Source organism: Panthera pardus, unplaced genomic scaffold (assembly GCF_024362965.1).
Source record: "Panthera pardus isolate Hobbes unplaced genomic scaffold, ASM2436296v1 HiC_scaffold_24, whole genome shotgun sequence".
NCBI classification, from domain to species: Eukaryota; Metazoa; Chordata; class Mammalia; order Carnivora; family Felidae; genus Panthera; species Panthera pardus.
In genome coordinates, this window is record NW_026526810.1 from 2,271,305 (window position 1) to 2,281,923 (window position 10,619).

Consider the following 10,619-nt stretch of genomic DNA (forward strand, 5'->3'; position numbering starts at 1 on the left):
ATTTTTAAAAAAGAGAAAAAATTTGTTACTGTATTGTATGTTACAAAAGAACTAGAGTCTGGAATGCAGTTTAAAGACGACATATACCAACAACTGCCTTATGTAATATAGCACTGCCATAACTCAAATTCGTTTTTATTTTGGGCTTGTTTAGTATTAAAAATTTGTGTTCACAGGATACATCAAGGTGTGTACCCTGTGAACACGGAAGCAGTGATTTTTTTTAATTATAATTCTGGAGCCTCAAACAAGCATTATAACTTCTCTGATTATTATTTCTTTCCTTTAATTATTTCTGGAACATGCCACACTGATCTTTATTTTTTTTAAAGAAAAAAATGAGTTTTTTTCCATATTGTGTGTTAACAGAGGGACCAAATCTATAGTGATATCCCGTTTCATTCTTGCTATTAATAGTTTGTGTCTTCTCTCTTTTTGCTTGTCATTCTTACTAGAGGCTTATCAATTTTATTGATTTTTTTTTTAAGAACGAGATTTTTGCTCCATTGATTTTCTCTGTTGTTTCCCTAGTTTCCATGTCATTGATTACTTCTCCTGTCTCTATTCCTTCCTTCCTTCTCCTTGCTTTGGATTTATTTTGCTCTTCTTTTTCTAGTCCCTTGAGGCGGGAACTTGGGTTATTAACTTGCGACTCTTCTAATGGAAGCAGTTAGTGATACCTTTCTTCCCCCTAGTACTGCCTCAATGCATCCCACATACTGGGATATGTTGTATTTTTATTCATATTCAGTTGTGTCATCATTAATAGTCAGAAGTGTATGTGATTCGTTGCCCATGACCCACTCTTATACAAATGATGAACTTCAATGAACAGACAGTTCTCAACCACATCTGTGTTTAAAAAAAAAAAAAAAAGGAAAATAAAAACACAGATAAATGCTTTCAAACTCAGGTGCACATCTGAGACATCATACCAATCTTGGAGGAAAGTCAGTAAGAAATTATATTGTATTAAATTATATTCTAATTATATTGGAAGAAGGGGGTGTAGGGAATGCTGTTGGCCAGCTGTGTGTAAGTTTTCTTCTGCAAGGGGGAAAATTCAGGTTACATTCTTGCTGGTGCATGACAAATCAGTCTTCTTCTAAGTCTGCCAAACAGCATCATGTGAAGACCTTCATGTCTCTGCTTACAACAGGTTTTATAGGGAATTGGACCTCTGTGGCTTTTAATATGGTATCATCTTGACAGATGTCTTGCTGAGATTGACTGTGTTGGTTTGTTTTGTTTTTTAAATTTCTTTTGAGACTTCCCTTCGACCCATGGATTATTGAAAAGCGTCTTGTTTAATTCCTACATGTTTAGAGATTTTATTTGTCTTTCTGTTATTGATTTCTACTTTGATTCCATTATGGTCAGAGAACACACTCTGTATGATTTCAATTTCTTTTTTTAGTTGACGTTCCTCTCGTGGTCCAAGACCTAATGCTAGGGAATGTCTCATAGGCACCTGAAAGAGAATGTCTATGCTGTTGCCGGGGTGTTCTGTAAATGTAATTGTGCTTTTTAGATCTTCTACATCCTTGCTGATTTTGTGTCTGGTGGTTCATCAGTTGCTCTATCAGAGGAGAGTGGAGTGTTGAAGTCCCTAACCACCGTGGTGGACTTATCTCTCCATTTTTATGTTACATATTTTGAGGCTCTGATGTGTGGTGCATACATATTTAGAGCCATGATATTGTCCATCTTCCTGGTGGATTGACCCTTTTTATCAATAGCTTTTAAAATTCCTTTTTTTAACGTTTTTTTTATCTTGAGAGAGAGACAGAGAGAGCAAAGCGGGGAAGGGGCAGAGAGAGGGAGAGAGAGAGAATCCCAAGCAGGTTTCATACTGAGCACAGAGCCCAATGAGGGGCTCGAACTCACGAACTGCAAGATCATGACCTGAGACAAAACCAAGAGTCAGACGCTCAACCGACTGAGCCTCCTGGGCGCCCCTAAAATTCCTTTTATTGGCATTGAGCCTTTCACGGTTTCCACATATCTTTTTCTAATGTTTTTTTTTTTAATTTTTTAAATGTTTATTCATTTTTGAGAGAGAGAAACAGAGCATGAGTGAGGGAGGGACAGAGAGAGAGGGAGACCGAATCTGAAGCAGACTTCAGGCTCTGAGCTGTCAGCACAGAGCCCCCACAAACCATGTGGTCGTGACCTGAGCCGAAGTCAGACACTTAACCAACTGAGCAACTGATATGCGTCCCCGCCCCCCGCACATCTTTGAGGTAGTTTTAACACTTGTATTTTCCCAGAAAATCTTCAGTATCATTGGGGTTCCGAAAGTGTTCTGTTTCACCTCAGCGCATTGTGGGTGTAGGCCTACGTGGTGTTTGAACGTTTATACGATATGAACAACTATCTGCAAACAGCATAGACTTCACCTGCATTGCTTTGTAAGATTTCATAATGTTCCTAAATGTGACGGTCTCTTTGTGTCCATTTGCAAATCGCTTTTTTTTTTCTCACTCAACATTTCAGTTTTCAAGATATATCCGTGTTGACACATAAGGATACTTCATTGCTCTCAACAGGCTGTGCTGTAACCCTTTGTGTGAATAAACACGAACACTTTATCCGTTCCAGTGACTCTTTGTGTGGTAGGAAAGCCGGTTCTATTATAGGCCTTCGTAGGGTCTACAGCAGGACAGTAACCAGGAGTCAGTCCCAGCTTTCCTCTTCCTTCTGGTCTTCTCATCTCTCCCAGCACCCCCATGACACCCCCCCCCCCCCACACACACACACACAATAGTCTTCCCAGGGCCATCTCTTCTTTTCTAGAATCTGTCCCTGCAATTTCCCCATGCCGGCTCTTTGTTTCTGCCTTGGAATGAATGCCTTCTCTGCCCCCTGTTAAATGCTACTCACCCAGCACGGTCCAAATGCCTCTAAGACTGATCCTTCCCTCTCCTGCCCTGTCGCAGCATTATATCTGAATCTCAGCAACATTCTTAGTTTTATTTTGTGGTTCATGTATTTTCTGCTCTATGGGGCACGATTTCTTTTTAAGGATAAAGAACGATGATTTATTCACCTCAGAGCCCCATCTCCCTCAGGAACTATTCATCTGGCAGCCTCGTGCCTAGAACATACTGAACGTTTTGAAATCAACATGTCAATGAACAAAGCCTCTGGCCTTTAAACAACTCCTCGGTCTCACTGCCACTCAGCTATGCAGGGACCCATAAGAGCATGGATCTAAATTGCATGGGGCACAGTGTCTATTTTCCCAGAGAAGCTCTTCTGGAGCCAGGCCCAGGAGTCCTGCCCTGCCTGTGCCCCTCACAGCTTTCCTGAATGCCAGGGAGAGGGCCTTGGGGGTGGAGGCCATCCCCTCACAACCAACTGGAGGGGATTTAAGCTTCTGACTTTGTTTTTAAATTCTCTTCTGAGGGGCACCTGGGTGGCTCAGTCTGTTAAGCGTCTGATTCGGTTTCAGCTCAGGTCATGATCTTGGGGTTCGTGAGCTTGAGCCCCACGTCAAGCTCTGTGCGGGCAGCACAGAGACTGCTTGGGATTCTCTCTCTCTCCTTGCCTGCCTCCCTCTCTGTCTCTCAAAATAAATAGACTTAAAAAAATTAAATTCGTTTTTGCTTAGGTGATAGATTCTACGCGCCCCCCCACCCCCCGCGGCAAAAAAAAGAAAAAAGAAAAAAGCAATAGATTCCCACAGCTCAGAACTCAAACCGTCTGACTTTCCTGCGCTGTTTCGACCTCGGTCCCTCAGTGGCCCCACCGCCTGTCCTCACTCAACAGGGACCACTGGGTCCATTCTCTGATCGCCCTCACAGAGCATCTTCATTTACATACACGCCTTTACAAGCGAACTTGCTGATTTTTCCCACTTCGGGCTCCAAAGATAGCACAGTACACACACTGTTTTGCATTTCAACAGTTGTTCATTAACCATTGTTCCATACTGTGTGTTGCCTTCTGGTTTCTGGGAAGCAAGGGAGCAGGGCAGGCCCCAGCCTACATTTCTAAAAGGAGGCGTTTGTTCCGTGATGTTCTCTTATCTTCCTACAGCTCACTCCCACCCCCTGGGTCCAGCTCCCCCACTGCTGGCATCACAGGCTGGGCTCTGGACATCTAAATCTCCTTCCCGGTGTCTCTGCAGGTGCCCCGACCCACAGGCTGAAACTGTCACCCCCCTTTGGCCTTACCATACCGCTAGTTTGGACTGTATGGCACAGAAACAGGAGTTTGCTTTTTTTAAATGCTTACTTCTTTTTTCTTTTAATTTTGTTTTTAATGTTTATTTTTGTGAGAGAGAGAGAGAAAGACAGAGCACGAGCGGGGAAGGGGCAGAGACAGAAGGAGACACAGAATCTGAAGCAGGCTCCAGCCTTTAAGCTGTCAGCACAGAGCGTGACGTGGGGCTGAAACTCACGAACCATGAGATCATGACCTGAGCCGAAGTCGGATGCTTACCTGACTGAACCACCCAGGCACCCCTAATGTTTACTTCTTTGAGAGAGAAGAGAGAGAGAGAGAAAATGCAGGTGCACAGGGGAGGGACAGAAAGAGAGGGAGAGAGAGAATTCCAAGCAGGCATCACAGTGTCAGTGCGGAGCCTGACGTGGGGCTCAAACCCCTGAGCCGTGAGATCATGGCCTGAGCCGAAATCAAGAGTCAGACACTTAACTGACTGAGCCACCCAGGAGCCCCGTGAGTATGCTTTTGCTAGCCAATAAAGGTCTAAGTTATGGCCTTCTGGGTGGTATAGGGAGAGTGCATTTGGGGAAGGGGCTTCATGGGCACCGCTGAAGGGGGACCGCTGCCACGTGGCTGCTGCTTCCTGGGGTGGAGGCAGCCGCCAGGTCCGAAAGGCTGCTTCCTCACGCAGTGCCCACACCGCCACCAGGTGAAGGCAGGACACGGTCTGTTTTCCACAGCTTTTGTTCCTGCCAGACCCAGCCCTGCCCTGCTCCTTTATGCACCCACAGCCGACTCGGTGACTCATCGGTGACCTTGATCCCAGCTGCTCCCCCAGAGGAGCAATCACTGACACCTGGCCCCTCCCTTGGGAACTGAAGCTGACAAAGCCATCCCCAGCCCTGCCCTGGGCAGGCCCCATCTGACCAGGGGTTCCATCTTTAGGGAGCTTGACCCAAAATTGAAGAGCTGGCTGAACGTATCCAACACTGAGATCAGAAACCACTGGCACGGGGCAGCTGGGTGGCTCAGTCAGTTGAGTGCGTGTCTGACTCTTGAGTTCCACTCAGGTCATGATCTCACAGTTTGTGGGTTCAAACCCCACATCAGGCTCTGTGCAGACAGCGGGGAGGAGCCTGCTTGGGATTCTCTGTCTCCCTCCGTCCCTCCCTCTCTCTCTCTCTCTCTGCCTCTCTCTCTGCCAAAAGTAAATAAACTTAAAAAAAATAAAAAGAAACCACTGACTTAATGGTGGCTAACACACTGAAATCATTGAATAAATATTTGTTGAGAGCCCACTATGTGCCACGCACTTTCTAGGTCTGTAAACAGAGCAGCAAGACAAAGTCTTTGCCCTTGTGGAACTTACATTCTTGGAGAGCAGCCAGCCAATTAAATCCCCATACCAAATAAAATGTACGAATGTATGCACGTGTGTATTTATACCGTCGATGTGTGTGGGTCTGTATTGCCCACCAGGAACGTGTGCAGATGAGTGACTTGGGTTTAGCACTTGTTGCCACCACGGAGACCATGCACCATGGTCCAAAGGTGTTAGAAGAGCCTGCCTAGGATCTAGGCTTTGGGTGGGTGGTTTGGCAGAGGGCCCAAGGAAGCGGGGCTTTCTCTGGATTGGGTGCTGTCAGAAAGCAGGGATGAGTCTATTATAGTGTTGCTCAATAAACCCTATCTGAAAAACAGGAGACCAGATCAAGGTCACAGCTGTAATTAATAAACAGTACTTACACTAACTAGGAGAGGTGGACGTTTGGTATTTTGTGACCTGGACAATGCTTACATTTGCTGTGTTCTGACACGATTAGGAAGCAGTCTTGTTTTTTGTCTTGACCTGTCACGGCCAAGAGAAGCCTTGTCTGATGCTGATGTTCTGTGAGATTCTTTTTTTTTCTTAATGTTTACTTTTTGAGAGAGAGAGAGACAGAGTGTGAGCGGGGGAGGGGCAGAGAGAGAAGGAGACACAGAAACCAAAGCAGGCTCCAGGCTGTGAGCTCTCAGCACAGAGCCTGAGACGGGGCTCGAACCCACAAACCGCGAGATCATGACCTGAGCCGAAGTCGGACGCTCAACCGACTGAGCCACCCAGGTGTCCCTCTGTGAGATTCTTTATTTTCAGCAGGAGAACATCATGCAATACATGCAGGTCCAGTTTCTAGATGTCAGGACTGCTTCCCACTTTTCTCCCACCCCCCAAAATATATGCATATATAAATATAATTTCAGGCAGAAAAAAGTGCTGTGGAGTAAGGATAGGGATTCCCAGGATGGGGAATGTGGTTACTTTAGAGAGGCGGTCAGGGAGACCTATGTGGTCATGTAACATTTGAGCAGACCTAGAGAAGCAAGGGAGTGTTCCTGTGTGGCCATCGGAGCGGAAGAACTTTCTGGGTAGAGCCAGCCAGCAAAGGCAGAGGCCTCGAAGTATGAATGCATTTGGCTTGTTTGAGGCCTGGCAAAGGGGTCAGGGATTCTGGAGCAGAGTGGGTGAGGACAGGGGAGTGGATGATGATGTGTGAGAGATGGTCCAGGCCAGATCAGGTCAGGCCAACAGAGGGACTCTGGCCTCAACTCTGAGATGAGAGGATCCTGAGGGAAGGATGACACATCATGTGGTAAGATCCCTCTGGCCGCTGTGTTGAGAACAGACTCTAGGGGACAAGAGGGAAAGGAGGGAGGTGAGCTGGGTGTCTGCTCTGATGACCCGGGGAAAGACGATGGTGGTTTGGAGCAGTCTGGTGGTAGCGGTGAACTTGGTGAGACCCATTCGCTCAGACTTGACAAGGATTAGAGGTCAGTAAAGGAGGGCGGGGCCAAGACTTCATTTGAGCAAAAGACCGAGTTGTTGTAGTGTGAGCCTGACAGTTGGGTTTTCTCTTTTTTTCTCTTTGACCATAAGGGCATAGACTTCAAAGATGGCTATCAGGAATAAATACATGGCCGGCCACACACTGGCTGGAGATCAGACCCAGGCTACCCCCAGCCCCCAACTGAGGCTCCTTTGTTTTGGAAATCTTGTTTGATTTCAATAACTGACCATTTGGGCTACTTACATTTTTTTCTATTCCTGCTCTTGAAATTCCAGCTCTTACGTTTTGAACTTACCAAGAAAGGGTCAGCCCATGAAACCCTAGACCCCAACCCTGAACCCAAGGTGCTGTGTTACTGTGTTATCTCAGTAAACACAGAACCCCAGGCCCATGCTCACTTGCGTGCTCTCTCTCTCTCTTTACCTGCAACCTTGCTGTTTGGCCCGAAGGGTGCTGTGTAATTTCCAGGTTTTGTAAGTAATATTATTTTTTCAAAATTTCTGATGGTTGTTGCTGAAGGGTGTCTTGAAATCCTAAGTGCAACAAAGGGCGCCTAGGAGGCTCAGTCAGTTAAGCTTCCGTGTATGGCTCAGGGTCACGATCTCACGGTTGGTGGGTTTGAGGCTCGCACCCCGTATAGGGCTCTGTGCTGACAGCTCGAGGCCTGGAGCCTGCTTAGGATTCTGTGTCTCGCTCTCTCTCTGACCCTCCCCTGCTCATACTCTGTCTCTCTTCTCTCTCTCTCTCAAAAATAAACATTAAAAAAATTTTTTTTATACCCACAACACTCGTCACTGACAGGGAGAACAACATATCTTTTGCAGGGTAGTTCATCAGGGGCTCAGGGGGGTATGTGAGGGAGAGGTGCCCTTAGACATTCAAGCTGAGACATGGAGTAAGCAGTTGTACCTGTGGGCCAGGAGCTATGCAGAATGGGGGGGCGGGGGGGAGAACAGATCAGGAAGTTGCCAGAGTTTTTGCACACATAAGGCACGGGCCTTAGTGAAATCACCTGGAGTGTGAATATGGGTAGAGAAGAGGTCTTACCTCCCTGCACTCACTTGCTAGGCACCCCAGTATCTAGTCCTCTGGGAAGGGAGTGGGAATCAGCAGAGGAAACTGAAAAGGAACATTCCAGAAGGCAGACGAACCAAGAGTTCAATCATCTATTAACAAATTTGCATTGCATTCTGCACATCATCTGAGAAGTTTTAAGACTTTAGATTCTGAGCCACCAGAACACTGGAAAGACGCCAGAGACAGGAGGAAAAGAAAAAGGTGTGGGCCAGAACTGTTGGTTGACATGGAGAACCCATTCCCTCTTTTCTTTCTTGGTAAAAGACCCCTGACTCTGTTTGGAGAGGCTATACACTCACAAACGTAAATGGAAGTATGTGTGGGACTTCTGCTTAAATGGAGTGAACACAGTTGGGAGGCACATATCTGCTCTTCTACTCTATCCCATGCTGCCTCTGAAATGCGGGTGCTATTGCTGGAGTTCCAGCAGCCATTTTGGAACATGAGGCAACTGGAAAGGAAAATCAAGCATTAAGGGTGGCAGAGTGGAAATATAGCCTATGCACTTGGTAACTGTGGAGTTGCCAACCAGTTCCAGATTACTTAATGTCAGCTTTATTTCGCACGGGCAAGAAACAAACTTCTACCTTTTTAAAATTCATAGTTATTTCTGTCACATGTAGCAAAAGCGAAATCTAACTGATAGGAGATTTGTTCATAGGATTTCAAAATTGTGCAGACGACTTGTAAGAGGAAGCAAGGATTCAGAGATGTCGTGATCCCCACTTTCTCAGAACTCCCTGTGCAGTGGGGTGGGCTAACAGGTCGTAAGTGGTTCATTACAGCACAGGGGTAGGGGCTATGACGGTGGTTATGCCCCAGGGTCTAAAGTGAGGACCGAGCAAAGCAAGCTTCATCTCCTCTTTTCCTCTCAAATCACATCTAAATTCAATAACTCAACACGTGTTCTTAGTCTGGTTTGGTTCCGTTGCCGGCATTTGATTTTAATATATTCCAGTAGCTAATTTAAGCCGTGGAGTTGAAGAGGGGAGAAATGATCACGCAAGCTAGATTTTAGATGCTTGGCACTTATAATCTCTCAGAGAACCTGAATGGAATACTAAGCAATGGTATGAGCTTGCTAAGAATCAATTTTGTATGTGGAGCTTCATCCAACCAACAATTATATAAATACTCCAGCTCCGCAAAATTGGCAGGACGCTAAAACTACAAATGTGATCTGTGCCATTTCTCTAATGCGCCAATTATTTTGATGCCGCCTTTTCCCCCTGGAAGGCACCTGAACAGCACACTTGGCCAACTGCTTACCGCTGGCCAAGACTGCTCTTAAATACCAGAACCCTCTCTCCAGATCTAGGCCAAAGGGAGACACAAAACTATATTGAGCACTTACTAAGTGCCAGGTCTATTACGTCCATTCTCTTACCTAATCTTTACAGCAACCCTGCCATAGGTTCTAGAATCCTTCTTTTGCCAGTAAGAGTTTGACACCCAGAGAGCCTGAGCAATCTGCCTCCAGTCCTCCACAGCTCCTGAGGGGGTAGAACCAGAATCTAAACCCAGATCGGGTTTCCTCCGCTCTCCTGTGCACCATGCTGCTTCCCCGACACGCCTCCCCTGCCATCTCACACCCTTTTAAGCCTGGAATCTCTTTTGTCCAGTCTAAGCAGCTTTCTAGGCATGGGTTCTTCGTCCCACTTTCCACGAGTTAAAATCCCACCCTCTTGCAAATCTTTTGTGCGCTCCCCTCCCCCTTTATAAACCTTTCTGGCACCTCCCATCCCGGTGACCTCTGCTTCCTGGGAATTCTCCCCGCCCCATAATTGGCTCCTACAACACTTAGGACTTTATAAACTTTACCAGAGCTTTTTGTATCCTTAAGTAACCTACCCTATTATCAATTTTCAGGGGAAGAGACAAAAGAAAACACATTTATTGCACACTTACCTTGTCATAGAAGTTTGTCTCCTTTCACACCGCAAATGATCCCATTAGGACTTTTTACCTGCCGCGTTACAGATGAAGAAATTGTATACACAGCAACCTGAAGTGGTGGAACGAGATACAAAACCAGAAGTTAAGAAATAGAAATTATAGATCATCTCAGAAACTAGCACATCGCGCAGGCGTCCGGTAAACGTTTGTGCAAGGAATTAATGAATGGATGAATATGTGAATATTTGAAGACTGGCTTACATAAAAAACTTAGTGAGCAATGGCAGGAGAGGGAGAGCTGAAGTACCCTGAAAAGTACGTATTCCAAGTACTAATGGGGTTTCGTGGCTGCAGAAAATCCCCAACTTTGAAACAAGCCCAGATCAAAATGAAAGGGTTTCCCTAACACTTTCACAACGAAAAGCGTGGCTCCGCACACCCGGTGCAGAAGAGGCATTTGCAATCTATAAAGTTGCCTCCTTCGGAAAGCTCTAGAACACCGTCGGGTTTTGTCCCCCAACTTCGGCGGCGGGGGCGGGCAGGTGCCTGTGCCTTTAAGAATCTGGTCGAAGTCCTTTTCCTCTCCCCGCCCCGCCCCCTCGCCTTGCCGGCGGGGCCCGGGCGCCCACCCCTTTCTCCCACCGCCGACTG

General features: G+C 46.4%; 1 long non-coding RNA gene across 1 annotated transcript; it reads right to left on the reverse strand.

Moving 5' to 3' along the window:
• Positions 1–6,275: 6,275 nt before the first annotated feature.
• On the reverse strand, positions 6,276–10,591 carry LOC109273399 (uncharacterized). The gene is made up of 3 exons (XR_002083024.2): positions 10,230–10,591; positions 9,981–10,077; positions 6,276–6,834 (listed from the first exon to the last, which is right to left on the reverse strand). It is a non-coding gene; the product is annotated as an uncharacterized LOC109273399 (long non-coding RNA).
• Between the last annotated feature and the right edge of the window lie 28 nt (positions 10,592–10,619).